At 38.5% G+C, this 26,189-nt stretch overlaps 1 protein-coding gene across 3 annotated transcripts in view; it reads left to right on the forward strand.

Moving 5' to 3' along the window:
• Positions 1 to 434: 434 nt before the first annotated feature.
• Positions 435 to 26,189, forward strand: part of CNTNAP5 (contactin associated protein family member 5) — a 307,043-nt gene continuing 281,288 nt past the window's right edge. For 2 of the 3 annotated variants that reach the window (XR_002408012.2, XM_021280776.2), the window contains exon 1: positions 438 to 553. The gene's annotated coding sequence lies outside the window, so the exon portion shown is untranslated. Of the gene's footprint in view, positions 554 to 26,189 lie in introns of all 3 variants that reach the window. The other variant, XR_010474008.1, reaches the window with a different exon arrangement.

Below are 26,189 nucleotides of genomic sequence, written 5' to 3' on the forward strand. Positions count from 1 at the left end.
ATTGCACAGGTAACATCAATTTATATTAGAACCTAATGGTGTTGCTCATTTACAAGGTTATTACAAATCTCACTGTTTGTAGACTATTTCCTAAAGTTTTCATTTTTGTTTTTTTTTTCAGAATCAATAAACCACAATGTTTTACAAGTTTTGATTACAAAGAAATAAGGGCCAGCACTGGCAATGTACATTGGTGAAGGTTAAGATATCCTTCTAAGAACTGGGAACTGAAATCTCATTCAGTGCTTTTCTTGATTTTCTTGAGGATGTAAGTGGGGTATTATCTCAGCATTCAAAATGAAAAGGGAACAAAAATATATAATCTTTTTCTCTGTTAATCTCGTTTGTGTTTTTTTTGTGTGTGTGTTTTTGTTGTTGTTGTTGTTGTTTGTTTGTTTGTTTGTTTGTTTTTTCAATTGTTCTCCAAAGAAAAGAAGGGCTACAAGAGGTAGCTTCATCTTACCCTGCTCCAAAGATCCCCCAGAAGAGATGTCAGCTCTGTGTGCCCAGACTCAGCTTTTACAGCTTCTACCTAAAGCCCTGGGTATCGTGAGTAAGTTTGAGATCTGCACTCTTTACAGTTAAAGCCATAGTCAGGCTATCTGATTTCAAAAACCCTAAGTCACAGTTATTACAGAGTGCTTTTACTGCAAACCTTTGCTTTCTAGCTGTATATATTTGCACTGAGGCTCAGACTCACCATTACTCATCTGCCACTTCCTAACATACCAGATGACTGCTATAGTAGCTAAAATATGAAGTCTCTGCACAGTTCCATATTAAATGCAAGGGATACAGAAAAAGAACACTAGTGTGCTCACCTGCAGCTATGCAAATAACAAAGGCAAAGTGTCCCCTAACTTCAGTTTGGACAGTCTGGAGAGTTTGGACACACATTTGCTCATTTCCCTCCTTTCTTCTCTTCCATCTTTTGTGATATTGACATTAAACATTTTAATTCAGTCAGTATCCATTAGCACAGTAATTATCTGAAAGTTTAGAACTCAGATTGACAAACAGCAATTACTTTTTAACAGCTTTTGCTGGGTATTCAGAAATTACTAACAACATCCACAAAGGTTTTCTACATGCCTGCAGATTCTCTCCAGGCAGAAACTGCAAGGTTCAGTTTCAAGTCTGACTACAAAATGCCTGTCATCTACCTCTAGGTGAGATCTCAGAACAGAATAAACACAGAGCCTGAAAAGCCTTCTATTTCAATGTTGTTGGTTTATTTTCTTTCCCATCTTTTCTCACATAGCCCATATACGTGTATTAGTTACACTTATTAAAGTCTAGAGCACCACTATGTAGTCAGTGGAATAATCAAAGATCAGTATCACCATAACCAAGAGCACAATATAATTTGTTATTTTCTATTGACATAAGAAGCACCATGAATATTTACAACACTGAATAAATAAATTGCACTTAGATAGTGCTACCTTGTATTTCTAAAGTGCACTACAGATACATAAATGTGCTCATCATAATAGACAAAAAGAACAGCATTCAGTTCTAATGCAGAACATCTCAACATGTCAGATTTTTGTGGAAACTGCATGAAAAAATCTAAAAATCTTTGAAGACTTCTGGTTTATTAGGTGTTTTGCTGGTCTTGCATAAGCTTATGCATGTAGATAGGAAATTTCAAAGACAAAACCTCTCATGCATTAGGCCAAATTCTTTAACAATTTCTTAACTGAATTCTCAGACTGCTAAGGTTCACATTTTTTGGTTTTAATCTGGGTACTGTCCTCTTCCATTTTATGCAGATATAGATGATTATAAATACAAACACATACACTTGCACAAAGATTCTTAATAAAAGATGGTGAATAAAAGCTTTTATGAAGGTCTGTGTGTACAATTTATAGCAATATGCCAAATGAGAAACAAAAAAGCTGGCAGGAGTTTCTCCCTTCATCTGTTTAACAAGAACAAAGGAGATAGTGGAAGATTACACACAAAGGAGATTTTAAATGCAGAGTACAATCTCTAAAACAAATCTTAAAATAACACCTCACTTGTACAAAGCAGACAATTCAAACCTGACTTGAATAATCAGGTGCTCATTTTAAAGAGGGAGATGGTTATCTAATGATCTTTCTCCCCCTAAGTAGATTATCTGACCTCTGTGAGGGATGATCTTTGGGTTTCTCTACCAAGCTCAACAAGTCATTTACTAATTTTGTTTCTGCATCATGTGCTTGTTAAACAGTTTGGCACTTGAGAGATTAAATGTGGATCTGACAATACCAACCATATTACAGCTGGAGTCAGGTATTTTTTCATACAAAGCTGCTTTTCTACCAATTCCCAGCTGAAACTTCTTAGATAATGTGCAAAATAGTACATTGAATTTTCTCTTGTTCTCTGCAATAGAAACAGAAGTAAAGCTCAATATCTGGTGGCCCCAAACCAGCCAAGACACATCCAGGTCATCACCCTTGTTGACAAAAGGACAGAACCACTATGCAACAATGCCAAAAAAATATAGACAACTCCTTTTTCTACCCACAATCGGGAAAACAAACAAAACAAAGCTAAACAAACAAAGAAGCAAAACCAGCCAACCACCAACAACAAAACCAACCAAAACACATTCTTAAGCTAGAGGAGGATGCCCATAAGGCACAAGGACATGAGCAGCAGGAGGGGCAGTCAGAGGGGACCTCTCCTGAGCCATCTGCTCCACCTCAGCTCAGCTCTGTTGCAGCCCCACTGTTGTGGCTGGGAGGGGTGGACTCTTTCAACCTCCTAAAACCTCTAAGCGGTTTGAATCCTGGAATCATGAAAAGACAGCCAAATTTGGCTTTTGATAAAAACATAAAATGTTTCTAGATGCCCCAGCTGACAGCTGACAGAGTTGGTGGTGTCAAAGGCCAGTCTTCATTCCTCCTCATCTTCCCAGCTCTACTCTACTGAGCCCCAGAGAACATATATTTCTTAAGGCCTTTTTTCTCTTGAGCAGCAGGGTGGTGCAGAGCTGTCAGGTCCCTCAGCTTGGCAACACAGCTTCATTTTCAAGTTTCTAAAACTGACAAAGAATGGGCCACAGGCTCAAAAGGTGAACTTTAGTTTGTCCCAAGATATGTGAATGTTAGAAGCAGCAGCTTACTACACATGCTGAGATTGTCTGGGGAGGGAAAAGTTGTTGCAGCTTGTTGGTTGCTTTTCTTTGCTGAGTGGGAGGAGGATTGTGAATTCAACTAGATGACCTTTAAAGGTCCCTTCCAACCCAAACTATTCTAGGATTCTAAGAGGGTTTTTTGTGTGTCTGTATTAACATGTTTCCAAATTTAATGGGAATGATGGAGATTCTTATGGAGAAACTTGGAAACATGTCTGAGTTTAACTGATATTTTTGCAGGAGCTAGTGAGAGCCCAAACAGCAACTCAGAGGAGGAGGGAACTGGTAATAATGTGAAATTATGCCTGTTGCAAGACTTGCTGCCCACATTGCTCTCCACACTGGTACAAGGACTCCCTGGATCTGCAGTCCAAGTATTCAGGCCTGAGCTCTCTGTCTTCTTATGTGGTCTTCTCCCTCCTTATGGAAACGGATGAAGGCCCCAGTGAGCGTTAGAAACTTGTCTGTGTGGAGCATGTGCTGTTCAGGTTATGCCAGGTACTCCAGGGCCTTAATATGTCCTGTTGTTAGGCATGTCACAAGCTACAGAGCTGGGTAAAAGCCTGAATCACTTGTTTAATCAAAGGATATGTCAGGCCCAAGATTTTTTGTAATTTTTATTTTAAAGTGATCATAGATAAACACAAACTTCCAGATTTTATAGTAATATTCAAAGGCTTAATAACCCCAAATCTGTAGGGGATGGATTAGCATTCCCTAATCCACTTCAGATTCAACGAGCAGGTTAAACTCAATCCACTTTCCTTAATGGCTTAATGAGTCTGTTTGAAACAGATTAAGGAGAGGTCATGCAACCTCTGTGTTTAGGAGAGGGACAGTACAAAACATATAATACTGATTTGCAGAATGAGCATCTATTTAACTGCTGTGCTAATCAGTGAAAAGGAATCAGGGTTGCAGTAATTTTCGTGTTAGTAGTTTTAATAGTTTAGTTCAAACTTTAAAGTGTGAGGTAGTTGTCCCTCTTGTTAAAACCTTCCTGGTCTGCCCTCCATAACATATCTCTTACCAACTGAGGAGAGGCCAACTCATAATTCCCACTCTGTCCTCATCTTCATTTTACTCATTAAATTTTCAAGCGAGCACTTTGCCTGCCATTCTGTCCTGCTGTCTGGGAAAAGTTTCCCAAAAATCCCACAAAGCCACTTCATTGTCCTCTGTCAGTTCCTCTGTTAAAGTGTTTTTTAAAATGTTTTTCAGATACACACAAAAAATATTGACAACAAGTAAATTGTGACAACATGACACATCTTGCTATAAAATATTCTGTTGTATTCTGTTTTGCCATTCACCTATTTTATTTTATTTTTTTCATGGAATTGGAATGAGTGCCTTCTTTTGGTTCCATATTTTTATATTGTGTTCACAAAGTCTTGCCTCAAGTCTAAAATTTATGAAGACTGTGATAATACTACATAATGATCAGGAGAGCATGAAATACTCCATGCCATTTATTCTCCATGCATCTGGGATCTTGCCACAGGGATATCAAAAGAACAGTGCATGCATTTCACATACTGTTTCTATTTGATGTTCCAGTAGTTTTTTTGTGAGAGCTGGGTTGTTCAGAAAGTGTTTCTGGCAGACAATGCTAAAATATTCACCAGTCTCTTGATCTAATTCAAACTCACATTTGCAAATTGCTTTCTTACTTCCTAATTCTAAATGTCAGATAGAAAATAATAGGTGTATACCACCTTAGTATTTGCTGTGCCACTTCTTTTAGAATATTGGAATTGCAATGTGTGTGCATTTTTAAGTGTACTCCAATTATCTGCAGCTAAACAAGGGATCTCTATAGTGTTAAAATACCAGCATGCTGACATACAAAAATTACTTCCTGGGAATATTTTATTTCTGGAGCTGTTTGATACAATTGAATATTTTCCTGAAACATGAGAAATTGGGATTTTCCTGGGTTTAGGCCTATATTACACAGTACAGCTCTGTGAAAAGGGTGCCAGTTAGACTGTTGGACAGGAATTGCTGAAGATGAAGCTTTGCAGCAGCCTAGAAGTATGTTCTTGCTGCATGCTTTCTTGTTCAATGCTTGTCTGGGATCTCTGTAAGTCTCATATGTAGTTTAGTATCATTGTTTTTCAATCAATCTATTAAACCATTTATATCCAAGATCCTCTCCAAAATCAGACTTTATGATCTTACTGAGACTGGCACAAGCAATGAAGACACCCCATTTTATTGATGATTTCTTGTTCTCTGTCATAATTACAAAAGAATAGTAACAAACCAGGAAGTTGCTTTGCAAGTCAATGTCAGCTTCTGTTGCTCAGATTTTGGTTTGGTTTGTTTTTTATCTTTTCAATATATTTTGAAAAACAAAAGGAAAAGATGGTCTCTGAAAGGTCTATTCAAAGAGTGAATGGAGTTTTAGCAGAATACCTGAGAACATGCATAAATACAAGGTCATAAGTAGTCCTGTTGAGTCACATTTTTGAAGTTTTCTTGTGGTTAAGTATACACGCTTAAACCGGGGTGAAAGAGAAGTTTGTAAGGCAGCCAAGCAGCTGTGGAACAAGACTAGGAGTCAACAGTTCATCTTCCAATTTCTCCTGTGAACAGAGGCTGTTATAGCAACTCTGTTCTTGCTTGTTCTATCCTGATTCTATTCCTACTGATGTTAAGGTGGGATTTCTGTAGATGAATGCATTATGAGCTAAATCAGGCCCATTGTATCCATATGCTTACCCCGCAGGTAAAAACAGAGACAGTGATGTTCCCTGCTTGGCTGTGAAGGATATGTGCAGGAGCTGACAGAGACACATTCAGTTAAACCTTTTTTAGGAGACTTGTGACTCCTTAAATTTCCAAATTCTTGTTCCCACCTCTATTCCTCTCCTGCATGAGTCAGTGGGCATATAAATAAATAAACTGATACATAAACCTCTGCATTTCTTAATAAAATGCAAATTGATAAAATAGATTAAATAAAGAACAAACTTCACATATTAATCACTAAGAGATTAGTGAGTGATTTGCAGTTTCTAATTAGAAAATGGAGGAATTGTTTTACTAAAAAATCCCTAAAGACTAAAGAGTTATTGTCATTCCTCCGCTGTAGTGCTGAACCTGTGTGGTACATATCACAAAGCGATGCTTTATCAATTGGGACACACCCTGATTTCCTGATTAACGGCTTGCCACATTGGTTAATTGATTTGCTGATCCAATAAGTTGGGGCAGATCAGCATTGTCTTGGCCACATCATGCTTTCAAACTCGAGACCAAACTACACACAGGTTCTATCTTCACTCTATCCTTTTTGACAGCCAGTGACATACCATGTATGTTCCTCCAGCATCCTGTTGTTGGTGCCACAAATCGTATGGGGCAGTTTTGCTATGCCTGACAGGCTGAGATTTGATGGTGGGTATCTTCAGACCGACAAATAATCTGGCACAGCCAAATTAAGAGTGTGGTCTGTCATCTGTGGGGTATTAGGAATCAAATCCAGTTCACACACTTCTTGCAACCTCCAATCTGCTTTTCTCTGCTAAAGCATATCAGCTTCTGCTGATTCTTGTAGGTTTTTGTATTCAGTGATATCAGACAGGTGGCTGAGACAGGGCAAGTGCCTTAAGCACAATGCCACTGCCGCTGGCGACTGCCTTCTCCATCTGAAAGTAATAAATCAACTTCCTGTGCTATAACACTCCTGACAAACTGTAGTCAGAAATATGGCCATCTTGTGGCCACAGCAGAGATATGCTGCTGTTATCAGAGATGATGCCTTTCTAAGGCCAACAACATTTTAAAAATTCTCATTAGGAGTACATACCTGGCACAACGATGTGGTTCAACAGAATTATTCCCCTAACTTGTTTTAAAACAAATTTCATCACTTGGTTCTGCTGGGACATAAAGACCCAGACCCTTGCTTGATATAAATCAGTGTAGCACTCTTCAAATCAATAGAGCTACATCAATATACACCAGCTGTGGGAGCCATTAGACTTACACCAGGACAAGAGCTACTCCGAACTGCTGCATTTTTTTCTGCACATAAGCAAGATGAAACTTAAGGAATATCACAGAAGTTTTTCAAGACTTTAGACATCCAAATTCCCTTACTGATGACTAGTTATTCTAAAGTTATTTTAAAGAGAAATTTCCCCATAGGCTTTTCTGTAGAGGAGTTTCAGCAGAACTGATAGAGAAAAGTAGGATAAATGTGCAAAAATCATAGCCAGTAGTCTGTGCTCTGCTGCTTTTCTCTTTTCCCAGGAAGATTTAAAATACTCTAAGCGCTCTAAAGATGATCAAATGTAGAGAATGGTTTACTTTTGAGGAGTGACAAAAGTGACTGGACTCAGGCCTCAAAAAGAGGCACTGGATGCAAGATCACAAGTAGGTCAGGGTATGTCAGTGAGGAATGATTGTTCAAAACACAAAGCTGGAGGAGTCCAATTAAATGTTCAAGTGACGTGTTCCAAACAAAGAAGAGCACGCCGTATTTTGCTGGATAAACTTACACAGCTCATGCTGCAGAAGGCTACGCATCCCACAAACAGATTTTGACAAATATACGAATAAAAAACTACACAAAAGCTGTCAAACACCAAGATGTTATCTCTGACTCAGAAAGTTTGTAAGCTGCAGATTACGTGAAATCTGGGAAGATATAGAGAGAAAACATTATTCTTTTATTGATTTTACCCTTTTTCCTTTGTTACACTCTTTCTCAAGTATGTTACTAGCCCTGCTTGGACACTGGATGCTGACCTAAATGGACCACAGTCTGACTGGCTGTGACTGTCCTGATGTTCGCAGTGTTTATGATCTCATATAGCTGATAGCACACGCGTTTGAGGTTGCATTGGTTCAGTACTTCACGTATTTCAAGGCTTACAGGATTTACCTCTTTGAGAGGGGCATAACACCTAAAGCAATGTGTCTGGAGGATGTTGTGCAGCCTGTGAACACAGGCAGACTCAAGTCTCTCACAACAGTTTATCTGTAGAGGGCAACAAAGGCTCTCCCTCCTTCTAAAAATAGTTAAAAAAAAATTTGCTACACTTGAGGTGGCAGTAATGGTGTAGCTCAGTGGACAGAAAGAATCTGAATCCTCAGCACCATAAAAAGGAGTCATTTCATAAAATAACTCAGATTAAGAACAGAAATGAGCTATAAAAATAGAGCATTAATGTTACATGAGTGAGGGACACTGGTAACAAGTACTAAATGTGGGAAAGCCAGGAAACATAAATAATAGTTTCTACATCAATATTTAATCAGAAAATGTATCTTAGTTGTTGTTTCTTCCCATTATTTTTATTATTTGGGCTCAGTTCTCTTGATGGAATAGTTATCTGATCAAACATTGCTGTGGTAGTGTGGTAGTGGTAGGTAATCTCACAATGAACAGTGGTTTGAAGGGCAAATGGGATTAATTTTCACTTAGTACAATGTTTTTTTAAGGTGAAAGCAAGAAGAAAGGCAATGTTTGCAGTACTGACACTTGTTCAAGGGCCATATATTTCACAGTCAGTTATTATGGCTCATTTTGTTTAGGAACCTAGTAGCAACCATACAATAGTTGTGGGTTGTTTTGTTTGTTTGTTTTCCTTTTGCTACTGTGATATGACAGCTATTTGCCTGCTTACTTGTAAGCATCACAAATTTTAATGGCTTTGTGCTGGCAACATTATCAGGAAGAAATTTGAAGCATGTTTTGAAAACAGAGAAGGTCAAAGTGTAAACATTTGCAAAAGTATTGCAGTAGTTAAAAGACTGAACTTCATTCAACCTTTAATTAAAAGCCTTAATTTTATCCTCAGAGTTTTACCAAGATTAAATAAGAATTTGTGATAGAGCAGATACTTAAACCGGATCATCTGAACTGTGTCTTGTGGGAAACATGCTAAGTTTTTGGTCTCTCCAAAGAATTAGGATTTCCATTACTGGAAACGTATCAAATATCCATTCCAGGGCAAAAAATATTTTAAGCTAGATGGTGTTTTGAATCTAACTTTTTAGCAGTTTCTGTTCTGTCAGGAACATTTTTCATTCCCTCTACTTACTCCTTCTGCTCTGGACCTATAAGCAAACATAACTGTGTTAAGTTCTGCAAGCTTTACACTAACCATTTGAGTATTAACACATCACTGGTGTTTCAGATTTACAATATCACAGCCGACCTGTAATTTTTCAGATCTAATTACCTTACACTGCTGACAGTTTGTGGGATTTCCAGAGATCCCCAAATGGACTGGCAGGCTGGGACACAAGGGATGTTGTAGCGAAATGAAGTCACTTTTGGGTGCACTTAGATGAAGCAAGAGGTTAAGAAATACCCAAGATGTATTCCTTTTTGTTAGCTGGTGGATTTGAACTGAACTGAAGGAATTGGCTCCTTTACCTCTGGATTTTCAAGCATTTGAAATGTGATTCTTTTTTCACAGTTAGTAAGCAGAGGACCAAACAGCCTTGGGAGTGGGATCCCACAAGTGAGGTTTTTTTTCACCAAGATCTTGTAGTGTTAGGTAGACACATTGTGGGAAGGGAAATGAAATCGAGTCAAGCCAAGCAACTGTAGTATAAACCTTCCACATCCACAGTCATTCCTTATCCTGAACTCAAGCTTCCATGAGGCTATACCATTGATAACTAGACTGTTGATATTCAGAGAGTGATGATGGTAATAACTGTAAAATGAAAGAAATTGCACATTTTTTGTAGAAGGGAAATTGATAAGATAATAAGTGTGCTAGGATAAAAATCACAGAAAAAATACCCTTTTTCTTCGCCTTCCTTGCTGTCTTTGTTATATGCTAGTTTCAAAAGTAGTGAGTTGCCTGAAATGCAAAGCAAAGCAAACACTAATTTTGCTGACTACAGCCATGTGTATTCTAGTAAATTATGGCCTGTGCAACTAACAGCTGTTTCTACAGTTCCCAAATTGTGTTTATTTTTTAAACTTTAAAGCCCCTAGCTTTTTTTTTTTTTTCCCCAATTTTCTTTTCTTCTGCTTTTGCAGAATAGTGAAGAGAGAAAAAATGTTCCAGAGAAATTTGACAAGAGCTAGCAAAAGGGAAAGGAAGAAAAATAAATAAAGGGAGGCAGAGAGATAGCTGACAGCTCACTGCTCCTGTAGGGAAACTTCTCTTTTTATTAGGGAATGTGTTCATGTACTTTATGGTGACTTGAGCCAACTGCTGAATTAGTATCCAGACAAGAAAAAAAAAATAAATGCACTACAAGATATTCTGTTATTCTGTTATGAATGATTCTAAGAGATTCTCAAGCAATTTTTGTGAGTATTTCACAGGGAGAGAGGCAACAATTAACTCAAAAGTCCTGGGTATTTTTACTTGGGAATAAAAAAAGTATAACAGGTCTGCTCTACTAAGAAGTACTAATCATGCTTTAAGAATTCCAACTTTTGGTCAATCAGTGAGAAAGTATTACAAAATTAATCACTGCTTACTCAGCCTCACCATTTGATTAAGAATTAAATTCCTATGGAAAGCAAGTCTGGGAAAATTAAAGGTGTTTTAACCAACAGGTGCAGACATTATAACTGACACAACATGCACAGTAATGTACTGAGAAATCTGAAGTACTAATGTAAAAGAGAACTAGAGTGCTTAAAAATCATAACTGAAAGGAACAAAAAGAAATAAGAAGTCTGCACTGTAATTCTGAAGATGGCTATCAATTCACTGAAAACTGCCTGCATTGACTGCTACCAGAGACTGCACAGGCACAAAACTTCTTTCCTAACAGTGAGGGAGAGCTCACGGTCTGGGTTTCCTGACCAGAACTGTTCTTCCTGATTACCTGAATCCTCATGACAAACGCTGCAGGAAGGCACAAAGCCTGCTGGATACTGAGTAACGATGATGGAGCCTGTGCCTCCTGCCTCTTCCCACTTCCCTTCCCCATCTGTGGCTGAATGTTGTCTGCAGGCAGCTTCTCCAGGCAAATGTGGGAGCCGACTGCTCCATAGAGGGCTCTCGAGAGGGCAGAGGAGCACAGGATGCTCATGGCAGAGACCGGGTGTTCAGGCTGCCCAGCCTCAGGGGTCAAACATGTTCTCACCATCGCCCAGCGCTCCTACCCCTTTGGTCTGGCGGGTGTCCAGGAGAGCAGCAGCACAGAGCGGTCTCAGCATTTGACAAGTGAAAAAACTGTGATTGTTGCTAGTGAAAGGGGAGCAGAAGGGGAGTGGGAGATGAGTCTTTAAAACTCGTGCTTGCCCACATCTATGTAGCATTAGTTAGCAGCGGGCACAAAAGGGCCACAGCCAGCTGCCTAAATAATAGGATGGTAGGAGTGTCAAAGACAATTACAATGTCCACTGCAGGTGGGCAGTGCTAACAGTGCTAATGCAGGAGCTTTAGTGCTCTTAGCCTTCCTGGGTAAATTTGCATCTGCATTGGAAAACATACAGATCAGAAGCAGCAATTGCAAACATAATAGCAGCCCCATCAAGCCAGAACAAAGTCAATCTAGCCCAATTTAGTGTCTACAGCAGTGGCCAATGTGAAGGGTATATGGAAAAAGCAAGCATGAATAAGCAGTAAAATCCATATAGTGTTACCTGAAGATGGTAACACAAACCAAACAAGAACAGGAACAGGAGACAAGTCCTAAGAATGAGAGAAAAAGGGCTGCATGACAATGTAGGAAGATATCACCACCCTGCAAGTTATCAGAAACTATTCACATCAAATTATGGGGGATGGCAAAGAAGGTAATAGCAGTTAACAACTATCTGATAAGTGATCCGTAATAGGATGTTATTAGATGTCCCTGACACACTGTGAATTATATACTGATAAAGGAGGCTGTTCCAAATGTTTAATTGTGCAATTTACATTTTGTTTTTACAATAGCTATAACAAAAAATGCAACCAAAACTCAAATAATCAGCATAAAAAGAAGAGGATAATTTATTTTTCCATTGGCTTTGTAGTATCAAACCAGTCTCCTGACTTTTAAGCTAGATCTTCCATCTATTTAAAATTACCTTTGAAAAACCTATTAAAAATTGTAGTGGAACAGTAATAGTATTTTCCCACTTCCAGGATACAGGAACACAAAATCCTTCAAAACTAGTTGCACCTACCATCTATTACCTGTCTCTGTGCAACAGGTAAGTAATCATTATTTTTTACATTAACAAATAGTTAAACTTCTAATCAGAAAAGCTTTAAGACTGACCCCAAACAAGGCAGAGTAATTTCTCCAGTTGCTGAATATCTGCAGTTATATTGACTGGAGGTGGCATGAGAAGTGTCTGGTTTTTTTTGGAAATTGTGCCTATCAGGAGTTGAGGGCAGAACCTATGGTCTGTATGGTCTACCTTTGGGTTTTCCCCTGTTGCTGACTCCTACCTTGGAGAAAAGCACCATAGGGCCCAAGATCCTCAACAGGATTAGCTTGTGCCATCCTCTTTTCCAGATGCTGGCCACACTTACACTAGCTCTTTGGTATCTGCAGTAGATCTTAGATCTTAATAGGCTTTTGTTTACTTGTTAGAACATTTCCTATCAAAAAGTGCTGTGTTGCTTCCTTCACACGCACTTGAAAAGAACATTCTAATATTTCATAAAATTAGTTCAAGGGAAAGAAAATTCTTTTAAAATAGCAAATTTTTCTGTGTGAAAATATCCACATGAGAGTCCATATTAACATCGTCATTTCAAAACTTTCCAGTCTCTGTGTGTTGATATAAAAAATGACATTTTTAATTTTCCTTTTTCTTGCAAATGGATAGCAATAAAAACCATGGTATTTTCTGAAGGAGGAACATTCTGGTTTGATTATTTTTCAGAACAACTCCTATGTGCAGTTTAAACAGAAATCTAGAACAGCAAGTACTTTTGGATCCTAAGATTAAAGCTTATTTAGCAACCCAAGGACAATACTGTGTTCACAGAAAAGGTGGGCTTGTATCTTGCTGTCTCAGTCTCATGCCTTCTGTGCAATGACTTAATGACTTATGGAAGTGTTTTGTTTGCTTGCCTATTTTTTTTTTTTTTTTGTATTTTACAAAGGATTTCTTCGAGAATAAAGTCTCTTAACATTCTGGGAAGAAGCAGCTTCTCTAGAAGTGCTTAGGTTTGAAATAAGAGGAAACAGGAGGGTGCTCTGAAGAAAGGAGAGAATCTAGCTAAGATCTGGTGCAAGCAGGGCTGCATCAGCTCTTGCCATCCTCCCTGATGAGAAAGCTTGCACCTGTGTATATACACACACAGGCACATACAGAGATATTGTTCAGGCTAGCAAGAACTGTGATTCCTAATGGAAGTCAATGGAGGACAAGAAGTGCTTGTGAAGCAGCTCTCCACTCTTTTACGTTTGGTCAAAATCAAAGCAACAAAAGCACTCACGCATGCTGTTTTCAGGGCTTGGTTTCCACTCTTCTTCTCCTAACATCTTTTCTGCTTCTAGAAAACATATCACAGCTTCCTACCCTGACTGCCATCACTTTTGTCTACTGAATCCCTTAATTTGATGGTGAATGAACTGTTTGTTTCTTTGTTTACTCCACCAAAATAACAGCACATGCTTTCAGAGGACCAAAAGATATCAGGATCTCTTGCCCACAAATAGGTAAATGCTGGCGATGAGCTATGATTTACTGTAAAAAAATCAATGTATAAATACCTTTAAGCCAGAAAATATGGTATTTTAAAACCATTTGTATAATACAAGCCATAGATTTTTGTGAAGTGTCTCTTATTCCAAACTAATAAATTCTGGTGTCTTTGAACCCCTTCTGTTTAGAAAGACACCAAATACAATCAGAAGACCCCAAGTACATTTCTCTAGGTAGGTTGTTCCAGTGACTTATTCTTAAGTAGATTGAAATCTTTTCCGTTTCTGAGAAATGCTTTTGGTTTACAGGTTTTTATTTTTTAAAAAAGCCCTCTCGGGAAGGCATGGATTTGCCTTGCATTATGGCTCTGTGCAAGCATTGAAAGTTGTCCATCTAGTCCCATTAAAAAGCTTAAATGGACAGAAGACAATATGAGTTGTTTCATTCTGTCATGTTTCAAAACATAAAAGCAAGGTTTCCTCAGCTTTTTTCCTTGATAAGGGCACATTATCAAAAAGACCATCTTTTTCCCCATTAAACATCTATTCTTTTGGTCAGACTTTGCTTTATGTAGTTAATTTCATTTTCTTACACAATTATTTTCAACAGTGTGACAAATGGCAGCATGACATGGAGGTGGAGATTTGAAATAATTAAAGCTCCATACACAAAAAGCTTCAGCAAGATGAGATTTGGTACATAAAATGCTAAGTCCTTCCCTCTAGTCTTCTCCATCCTATCTGAACCCAGTCCCAGGTCCATCAATTTCATATGGTGTAGGTGTAACTCCTGGATGCATGCCAAGCCTGGAGTTAAATTTCAGGGAATGAAATACAGTTTATATATACCCAGGATATGAAGTATGAAACTCATTAGTTAGACCTGTGTCAGAAATGGTGAAAAAGAAAATAAGGTGGGGGAAGAAGGGTCACAGCATAGACTCAATTGCTTTGAAGTCTATACTAGCTTTTGGGTCACTGAAGTTATGTCTACACTGAAAGAATGAGGAAAGCTCAAGACATGTTTAGCTCTGGGATTCTGTATTTTCAGTGCACACAGACATTTGCAGCCTACTGTAAAGTGCACCGTCCAATGCTGGGATAACACAGAGCTGGGCATGGGCTGCTGGAATTAGTTTTGTGCTTTGCTCTAGTGTCCTGCTCTGTCCGGATCACATGAAACAGAGTTTTTGGAGGCACTGAGTATCCTCAAGCTCCTCTCTGCCCAGAGCTTAGCTCGAGTCTGTCCCTGAGGAGTGGTAAGTCTGGAGAGAGGCAGAAGACTTCTTACCCTAATAGCCATGCTAGGAGAGATGGAGAAATAAACTTCACAGCTGCTCTCCACTAGCCAAGAAATCCTAGAGATGATTTTTTTTTTTTTTAATTTTGGTTGTGCTAGGCTACCTCATGCTTTCTGAATTCTAACACAGCTGGGGATACACCTTTGCATCTTCAAAACACCGTGCAAGCCTTATATAATTAATTGTCACAAAACTCTTATGAGGGTTGTATATGAATTGTTCCCTACTAATCATAAAAGAGAGGAGGCTTATAAGAACTAATGTCTTGTACCTATTGATCTTTCTGTGTGAAACCTTTGTTATAATCGTAGTATCTGTATCACTGCATTGCCAAGAAGCTCCAGCCAAGATCTGTGTCCTGTTGTGCTAAGCACAGCCAGATGTAGTACATTTTGTCAGCTTCTTCCAAAAGAGCTTTTAGCCTACAAAGAGGGGTGAGGAGAAAATCAGAGGCAGAAAGCGAAGCTGATATGCCCTAAGCAACAGAGCTGGCTATCAGGAGGGCTGTGGGCTACCAAAGGAACTGTGTTATAGCAGACCATGAGTCTCTTCCAGGGCTGGTTACTTTCTAAGTTATCATTGCTGACAAAATATGACCAGGACATCAAGAGCAACCCCAGCTTGCACCCTGGAAAAGCTAGACTTTTCCTCCAATATTAACATGAAAACATGAGATATAACCTGCAGTCTTTAAACAGTAGCAGAATTAAGTTGTGCGTCATCCTTGAAAATAGGAAAAACTATAAAGCGCAAAACTGCATTTTAAATATTAAAAAGTAAAATATTTTTAAAAGACAGAAAAAATATGAGGGAAAAAGATTTTTGGGTGGATTTTTTTGTTTATTTGGTTTGTTTAGATTAGTTTTGGTTTATTTTACTTTTTATTTTCCAGATTGCAAGTAATTGTTTTATGCAAAGTCACATAAATCAAGTTTCAATGGCTAACAGGCTATTGTTATAATCCTTAATAAACCCTCAGAGGATCCCTGCTCAAGCTCCATTTAGTGTTTTTAGATTTGCATTACTGTTTCATCCTACCTACTATCACAGCACATATCATGCCTGCAATTTCAAGCCTTATTAAAATAATCATTTTTATCCAGAACGAAGAGCTGTTACTTACTTCAGGAAATGTATTATTAGCTCGCCCTAACTAAATCGCTCATTCCTCCCCAGTAGAGGTTAGATGCCTGTCAACATATCAATATTACCTCTAACATTTTGAGACTCTCTGTAATTATGGAGAATTTTGTTGTGGTTGTTTTTTAAGAAATAATAGGTGGAAAATTCTGTTTTGTCTTTTCTGTGTGGGATAGGAAGTCCATAAAGGAATGAGAAAATATATACCAGGATTTATTCAGCAGAATTACTTCTTTTTTTTTTTTTTTTTTTTTTCCTGTGAGACAGAAATATGTGTGAGGTCCTCATATTAATCAGCTTAATTCACCGAAATTACAATGGGTCTCAAATCTTTGAAAGAGGTGCTGTGAAAATCCTTTTGTCCCTGTAGCAAGAAATAAATGCATGCCAGTCTCCATTTATTGCACACAGAGACACTATTCCAAAACAAGTGACAACCTGTTTCAGGAAAAAACATTTAAGAAAAAGTTAAAAACCAAAGAGTTTCCAGTAGAAGATAACGCAGAAGATCCATGGTGGTGAGCAGGTATTTCTCAAGCTGAGGGTTAAGGTAACAAAAGTCATAGAGAAGGGTGTGGCAGTCCAGTCTGACCTCTACAATGGCTGTATTTAACAGGGCTTTTTGATAGAGTTAGTCTTAATGGTTTATTTTATTTTATTTCTATTTTACTGTTTTCTGTTTTTCTCTTTTATTATTATGCCTGACTTCATATTTTCACTCAGCAGTATTTGCATCAGGAAAGTATTGCTCTGTAGTATGGGTTTGTTTCTCACTGGGTGTAGTTTGTGCCTCCATTTGGCTTCCACACAAGTGTGACTCCTGTGACTTCCTGAAAAGGTGCCAGAGGAAGCTTACAATGGCATGACAGGAAGAGAGATGCTGTGTTGTTTAGTCACAGCCATTTCATCCACAGATGCAGTAGGATGTGTGCACCAAGGTAATGCATACCACAGCAGTATGAGATATCTGCATAGAGCACATGACCTGTGCAAGCCTCATACAATTCTGGAGAGAGAGTGACTGGCCAAAGAGGCAGCCCTACACTTTTTAAAACAGCAGTCTATGCCCATACTTAGGCAGCTGAGTCCCACCCAAGGAGCCTTTACAAAATGAAAAAAAAAACAAAACAAACCACTTAATCAAATGCAAAAGAGTGATAGCAAATACACACAGCAAATAGCAAATACATTTCAACATATATACAGATGAAATATGAAAGCACTAGGCCAGATGAATCTAATCTGTGGTTGCTTCACTGTCATAAAACAGCCATAGATCAAGAAGACGAGGTTGTAGGGAAATCTTGCATAGAAAAATTTGAGCATTTTAGCCATTGGCTTTAGCCCTGCAGCTTTCTATCAGCAGTATTTCCTCCATGCAGCAAGATACATAGCCTGCCCTCCATTTTTTAAATCAAGGGCAGACAGTGACAATTGAAGATAGATTTGTAAAGATACTAATAACAAAACAACATGTGAAACAATGAAAAAGAGTGAGTAGGAAAATTACCCATAGTAGGATAGAAGTGTTTCTCCCAAACTGGAGAACAGGAAGCAAAACTAAAGACAGCAGAGCTCGCACTGGGGCCCTCTAAGCCTGGAGGAGCACTAATGGAAAAGGCAGAAAGCAGAGACAGAAACAGTGAAGAAAGTACAATAGACTTTGAGGGAAGAAAGAAGCAGTTAAAGGGAACATAATTTTCAATCAGAAGGAAAAAAAATGCGAAACCAAACCACATCATTGATGACTTTGGGAACCATATGAGAGCCAAAGAAATTGCAAGTAAGGTTGTAATTTGATGGCACACGACTTGACTGGCTCAGGAGCCAGAAGAAAAAGGGTGTTGAGAGAGCGGTGAGAAGAAAGTGCATGAGACAGAAAGCAGTGAAAAGGATTCATGCAGGAGAGAATGGGAAGAAAGGGTGTAACACAAGAGAGAAGTTCAGCCATTTTCTGTCTAGACAAAGGGACAGCCGTAACTTGCAGCAAGACACAACACCTCCCTGGGACGCAATTTCTGTGACTGTGTAACTTTGCAATTACGAACTCAGTCATGATTTCTTTACAAGTGGGGAAATGGCACGGAAGGGAGGCTCTTTACTGCTCTGGGCTTCCTGTGCACCTCAGAACAAAGCACCAGACTGACATCAGTGAAGTAACATTGAAAGTATATAATAAACATGACTATAACCTACCACTGAGATACCTGCCTACCTCACCACCCACACGAGGAACGTACATGCCATTTGAAGTGAAATTCCCCTGATAATTGCAGTTTCTCTTCCAAAAGACAAAGAATATATCTGTTTGCTGATTAAAAGACTTTTTAAAAATCTCAACAAAGACTTTGTTTGTTTTAAATATTTCACAGTGGGGTCTCTAAGGACCAAAAAATACTCCCTCCCCCCCGAAAAAAGAACTAGCCCAGCATGGCATGGTGACAGAAATCACAGAGCAGCAAAGTGTCGTGTCAGGGAGATGGAAGATTTCAAAAGGAAAAACATAAAGGTGCCTCCAGGTTTATCCAAGTCTATTTTTTTCTTGGAGAATTGTAATTACTCAACAGTACAAGATTTCTTCTTGAATGTCTGCAGGGGGTTTTGAGGCTTTTTTTTCCTTCCCCTTCTTGACAGCACCTCCTGCTGACATGAGACCGACAGTCATTATGCCTTCCTCGTAATGTCAATGAAAAACTTACTAAATGTATTTTCACACTGTATAGCTCATCTGGGCTTGAACAGAGAATAGAGAACTCCACAGCCAGCAGAAAGCTCAAGGACTTCACAATGATTATGCAATCTCCTGCTCCATTAAAATAACTGTTTATCTTCAGAAAAGTAAATACTAGACAAGAAAAGCAAATAGTTTAGTCATTCAGCAGACAAAAAGTCAGATAGTAAAGGGCTTGTGGCCAGATGCTGATCTTTCTTGCATTCAGGGTATTCTGGAATTGGGGGATGCCTATTGCCCAACATACTGGTGTGAGAAAATTCGGCACCATACTTGGGTGAGAAAGAAGCTCACTAAACAAGCCGTCAAAAAAGCCATTAAAATCAAAGCAATGGCTTTTAATTTCTTTGGTGGGGTTTAGTTCAGGCTCTTTCAGACCCCTCTGATGTGCAGGGGATCCTTTGTTCAACACTTACTGAGGATGTTACATTATGCCCTCTCGCACTAACTCGTTTGATGTCAAAAAGGCAAAACTTCTCATTTTTAAGTGTCTTCTCACCGCTGCTTTATGGGTTATGCTTTATGATTTGACATCACACATACAGATTATGGCGTTTCATAAAAGGGAGATCTCTAAGAAAAACAGGGCTAGGAATCACTTTTTGATTTAAAATGTTGGTGTCCCTACAGAATGAGATATATAGACAGATGTTTGTATACAGCACTATCTGCCTAACAGGATTATTCCCAGTAAATAGCCTATCATCTACACTTTAAGAAGAGCTTATGAAAACAAAACCAAACAACAAAAAAAAACCAAAACAAAACAAAACAACAACAAAAAAAAAAAAAACAAAAAACAAAACAAACCAACCAAACAAACAAACAAAAACAAAGGGAAAGAAAAATTTAAAAAAAAGGAAAAACAGCTGTGAATATTAGCACAGAATAAAAAAAAAATAATTAATTTGCTCCATGTCCTCTTCATTTGATATTATCTTCTTTTGTACCAGTGTGAGACAAGCTAGCACATGATCCCCACAGATAAACACTCCTGATTTCTGCAGGTAGCTTAAAATGACATGAAACCTTTAGAATTTAGCTTCTGCATTTTATTTTAGCACCACATGACATCAAGCTGATGTAAGTCATCATTAAAATTAGGTGGAGCTACCTACAGTTCCATCAGGGGATGCTCTAACCCAGAAGTAGTTTTCAAAATCGAGGTTCCCAAGGCCAACATGGTATATTCAGGAGGTTTTGGAATTCAATAATTCTAAGAGAAGAGCTCCTTCATAAATCTTAAGTACCAGCAGCATAAACTAGAGTCATGGTATATCACCTAACAAGCACAACATCACAGATTTAATCTTGACCTTTAATTTCTATCACTTCTGAGGTGATAGAAAAGAGAAGGGATTCACCTAAGTATAGCCAGGTATCTGATATTTCATTAAGTACCCTTTTTCCTCCTGACACTGATCAATAATTTAAATCTTAAGAAACACATTTTCTAATTCAGGACCAAAATGATTGTTAAATAGTCCATTCTTTAATTTAAAAAGATTGAAAATCTCCAAAGCTGAAACCAGTAAGTAGTAGTTTTGCTAAAATCACTGATGTGAATTGGTGTTTTTGTGAGATACCTCAATAAGCAACCATCTCAAGTGAATATGTGTCAGCAGATAACTGTATCCACTTAACAAAATGGATGTATCGGTAATGTTAATCCACAGAACGAAACCCCAGTAACATGTTTTCGTGATAAAGGAATTAACCCTCCATCTTCCTAAGCTCTTCATTACTTTTATTTCCTCTTCTTATTGTGACTTTTACACACTGATGTGCTTACAGACTGCTATAATTATCTCTGTAGTGGTTAACCTGCGGTGATATTGTGAAAGCATCTACAAACTTTATAGTGGGATCAGGACTACAGCACATATACATATAGACAAGGAAGAAGTCAGCTGTTTCTCAAAGGCTTATGGTCTATATGAATGCAAAAGTAGATATAAAAAGAAGGAAAGTGTAGGATAATGATTATAGTTGATTGTAGTCACTGTTCAGCCTTTGTCAAGGAGAACCTGATGGACAGAACAAATCATGCTCCTCCCTGATACAACTTCACTAGGTTTGCAATGCTAAGGATATTTATACTGGGGAATAATTTCACTTGTACCACTTACACATTCATATATCCTTGTCTGACAGCCTTGCAAAGCTTTATTAATCAGTGCTTCATGCAAACAGTTAAAAGCAGCGAAGCTGGAATTATGCGATCATTGTCGTAAAGTGAACAGTATATTCCATCTTGTTTATCCATCTGCTGTAATTGCACTATGGGAATTGAGTTGCTTACAATAAATGCAATGGCATATGTGATACTAACACACGTAGAAGGTACGTGTCAATACATACTGCTGATTTCCACATTTTCTTCTTCATATTAGGCAATGCTAAAGGTTTCTACATGACACATCTGAGAGCCTGTGGCCTTCCTATCACTGCAGAGATTCTCTGCTGCCTGGATCTGACTGCAATTATTATCTTAAAGCTTAAGATGAAGAAACAAAGTCAAAGTGTTTATGCCCTGCTTCACTCCCTATTTGGATAAGGTTTGAGTCGTATGCTGTTGTTCCAGATTATTGTCATCCTCTTGAGTTGTTACATTTATGAAACTGATTTACATACTGAAAGAGAGGTAATAGAGGATACAGGTTCCAATTAAGACAATTTGGGCTAACCTCTTGGCTCTGCCACACTCTTTCTCTGTGACTTAATCCTGTCTTTTGACCCTGGATACATCTCTGAGACCTTTGGAAGTGAGTCTGAATCCAGCCTCAAGCTTAAACTCACTCCGTGTTCAAACTGTGTGAATGACAGGTTAAAGCCTGGGGTTTTGGTGAGCTCCGTGGCATGGTTTGCTGCACTGCACCCTTCTTCCTTCAGCCTTGCACACAGCTAAGAAGGCTTCCCTTTGTACGAGCTCAACAAAATCTCTGTGGCACTGTTTCACGCTTTCTACTTGAACCTCAATTGATTCAACATATGTCTAAGAAGTGAACAGAAAGTTGGACTGATTGAGATTTTATCCTCTTCATGGGAGCCTAGGGGGACTTGTTTGCTCTAGTTTAAATCCTGGGCGTAAAAACTCTCACAGTGAGTTTGTTTTTTTCCTTACCTTGGAATTCACAACTTCATCCAAGTATATATAATTATCCTTAGAACAAGCAAAAAAACACAGCCTCTGAGAGTCAGGAAAAAAAAAAATGCATCAAGTAGGATTTTTTATTTTGGCTCAGTTTTGGTAGTAGTTGCTTAAAATCACTAACAAAACTTTTTTTCCTAACTAATGCAAAACACATTGATTGCAAAAGAACCTCTGAATATCCACCCCTCTACAAAGCTACATGATGTTAATATTCTCACGTTGTCAGCAGATCTTTACCGAGTAGGAGGGATTCATTAACTCCAGTGTAATCTGCAATCCAGACTGGCAGAAAGCAGAGGCTTCCTATACCTCAAGCTGGCTCAAGTCAAGAGTAAGATGAGTGTGTCTGACTCAGGCCTACACATTATGGTGTAATCAGCTATCCCTTGTGGAGTTAAAATCACTTTACTTTGAAAAGACAGTGGTAGGTCTACATAGAATTGTTTCATTTTGATGCAAATGCATCCACTTCCTAGAGGAAATAAACATTTTCAGTCAGTAACTATGAAATAAATGGATCTCCTAGTGAGGGCTGAATTTACCTTGTTTGATTTCCTGTTTTACACATATTTCCATGTGTATATGTATCTGCCTGCATATACTTATGCACATGCATATGTCTGTATATATACGTGTATATATATATCTATGTATACAATATAACATATATATAGGGATTTTGTAGTTTAGTCCAGAGTAACTTCCAGCCCAGCAAAGACTTTGTCCAGAAATTTAGTGATACTGTGGTTAAGAAACTTCAATTAATCTGATTTTCTGTTCCATGTCCTTCAATGTCTGCATCAAAAAATATGCCAACAGCAGCCTTAGAAAGGCAGGCTGGTGAAAAAACGTGGACCCAAGACTCCAGTGCCTATGCTGAGAAGTGAGCAACAGGAGTGATCAGGAGCTACTCATTCCTGACAGATCAAACCTAGAAATCCTGATGGCTTTTGAGAGAGAGTATATTCATTTCTTCCTCTTTTTCAGGGGAGTCTAAATTACAGTCTCACCTTCCATTATTCTCAGTTGGCTCCTTCTATATCATAATTGCAGCAAGGTTAGAAGTGACCTTATGATTGCATTAGGTTCCACACAACTTCCTTCTTTTCACTCCTCTCCAACCTGTATCCATAACAGAGATCAGTGAAGGACAGACAGAAAAGTGAAAAGAATGTCTGAATATAGGTTTTCATACCATGCCCAGCTGTTGCTAATAATTTTCTGAGTGCTAGCACTGTATGAACCATTTGTCACAAATGATTTATTTGATGAAATTAGATTACTTTTTCACTCCTTGCAAACTTACTCTGCAAAATTATGGAGATATTCAAATTGCTTGTTATATATATAGACGTAGGCGATTGTTTCTCTCCTCAACCATGAGACTATGGATTAGAGGTATGCTGAGGTGCAAATGTTCAATAGTGCCTCTCCTTATAACTGTCCTGTTTGTACAGACAGATCATGGCACTGATATTCAGCAGGTAAAGGTCCAAATCATTCTGAAAAATTGTTCCTTAAGGGATACCTTGGTTGTTCATGCAAAATCACTAATTGCTTCTGAAAATTTATCCAAATGTCTATTCATTACATGTCATTACTCACATCAGTGACATGGCAGATATTATAATTCCATGACTGAATTTCTACAAAATGAACACTTGATACACACTAATGAATGAAAAATAAAGCTGCCTTCTTTTAGTATGGAAATAGACATTCATACAGAAAACATTGTCTCTCTTGTGACTTTGTGGTTTGAACTGGAATGTCTACAGAACAGAAATTTTTGCTAAAATGCCCCCTCACCTTCTGTAATATCTTTTTCTCTCTAGTTTGCCTTGAAGTTTCTAAGGACTGTAAGGCAGACTCTGGGCTTTGAACTCAGCTGGGACTCATAGTTCTTATTATGGTGTGTTCCCATTAGTTGCCAGCTGTTCTCCAAAGATTACATCCATCCTGTGACATCTTACTGTCCAGGGACCTTTTAGGGGTTTCTTCATTCTCATTTGTGTGGCTTTGAAACAGCAGAAAAAAATTGCATTATTTAGTTTGTGTATGAGTTCTCTCTTCAGGGCTGATTGTGGTTGATCAGATCAGCGGAATGTGTTTTGTATTTATACCAATACCTCATGAAGTCCATCCTTCCATTGGATAATGGTGGACAGCTGGTTCTGGGACAATAAATGTACCAGGATGACACTGCATTTTAACAAGAATACAATATGTCTCAGGGAGGACTATGGCTGGCCTAGTTGAGGTTGACCACTGTGTTTGGTGAGGAAGCAACACAGAGACCAGACCATGGATGGTGTCCTCTGTGACCTCTGTGACTCTGTCCTGAACTGCAGCATACAATGTCACTGATATTACACCAGGGAGAAGTGCGTCCCATATAAGGCCTGTTGAAGTCCATAGGTAATTTGTAGCCATAGCCATTTGTACTATGGCTTAGTCAGGTTATTGATCTTTTAAGTCCAGCAGCTGTATCTGGCTGTGACTGAAACAAGCATCGTAGTCAGACAAGACAATGTTATGAAAGCCATAATACCAGCAGACAGTGGTAAAATAATATAGGGAAAGGCAAGGGGGAGGAAGAGGTGATTTTAATTCTTTGTCTTCCAATAATCACTGCACAGCTTGACATCTGATTTCTCCTACCCTAATCTCAGCATGCATCTCAAAAATGCTACTGGCCATCAGATTATCCCAGCAGATCATTAAATTTTCTTATCCTCTGGACTTATGTATGCTGTGCAACTATCCGAGGATAATGAGCAGCCTGCTGTTGCACTCACCTGGTTGGGGTTCAATGTCTGTTATGAAAGTTCCCCATGTATTCTCTTTAAAGAGTGAGTCCTGTCTTTTTCTAGGGAAGAACTGTAAAGAAAAAAAAAAAAAAAAAAAGGAAAAACAAGACCTGTAGGTTTTTTAGACATGACCTTCAGGTTTTTTGATCAGAAACATTATATTCTTCAGACAAATTCCTAGTTATCAACAGGAAACCGCATGATGTAATCCAAAAGCCATGTACAATAAAGTTTGTGGTAGTATGTAGTCTTCAAAATTCATATACATAACGCTGTTCTCCTTCCCTGAATGCTATATGACTGGGATCAGACATAAAGCTTCCAGCTGCTATTACTCAAACAGCTGGATTTATTGAATTCATAGGCTAAACTGTTATTGCTTCGAGTGGCAAACTCAACACGGGTTATAGCAATACTAATGCTGTTTAGTGACTCTAGGAAAGAAAACTAGTGTATCTGATCACAGATAAACTTACCTCCTCAGATAAACATTTAAATAGAAAAGCTTTCTCCTTCACAAATGAATACCCTTATTTCCCCTGTGGCAGTCAGCTTTTCCTGCTCTTCCCTGTGGTTTCACATCCTTCTGTTGGTCTCCTATTCATATTGTCTCATCTAATTCCCACAAATGGTTCCTTCTGCTCAAATAACAAGGCTCCAGACTGGCAGAACAAACTTGGGTAGAACACCAGGGCTCAAAACTTAAATGCTGAATTTCAGTGATTTGTTGCTTGCACTGTAAAGACAGTAAGATTGGAACAGCTACTGGTCCAATGCTGTTCATGCTCCTCTCCCCATCACGCAGGCCATATACTGCTTATGTCTTGAGCAGCATTAACATGGGCATCCACCTGCCATCAGGGAAAAGGACAATTGGATGCCCATGTCAGGCTTTCTCACCCAGAATTAATTTAGCCCTTTCTATACAGTCCCAGATGACCTAATTTTTATCAACATTGCTTGTGAAATTATAAAGATGCTCATACAATCACCATGACTGCAGACTCTAAGCATGTGTTAGACATGAGGACATTTCTCCTCCTGCCATCTGTATGAGATGAGGTAGTGTGTGTTTGCCTTGTTTAATGGACAGAGAATGAACAACAAGTGACTGGCAAAAGGCTATAAATGAAAGGTGTCAAAGAAGAGGTAGGAATTGAAAGGGAAGATCTCAGGGTCTTCACTGTTAAGGTCAGGTTTGCTTTCAACAAGGAGGAGAAAATGTGCGACAGTGAAGGGGAGAGTTACAAAGGTGTTATCACTGAATTAGAAAGGAGTAGCCACTGTATGCATAATGAAAACCTCACTCATTGCCAAGGCTTGCAATGCTTTCAAG

The sequence above is a fragment of the Columba livia genome, chromosome 7, assembly GCF_036013475.1.
Source record: "Columba livia isolate bColLiv1 breed racing homer chromosome 7, bColLiv1.pat.W.v2, whole genome shotgun sequence".
NCBI classification, from domain to species: Eukaryota; Metazoa; Chordata; class Aves; order Columbiformes; family Columbidae; genus Columba; species Columba livia.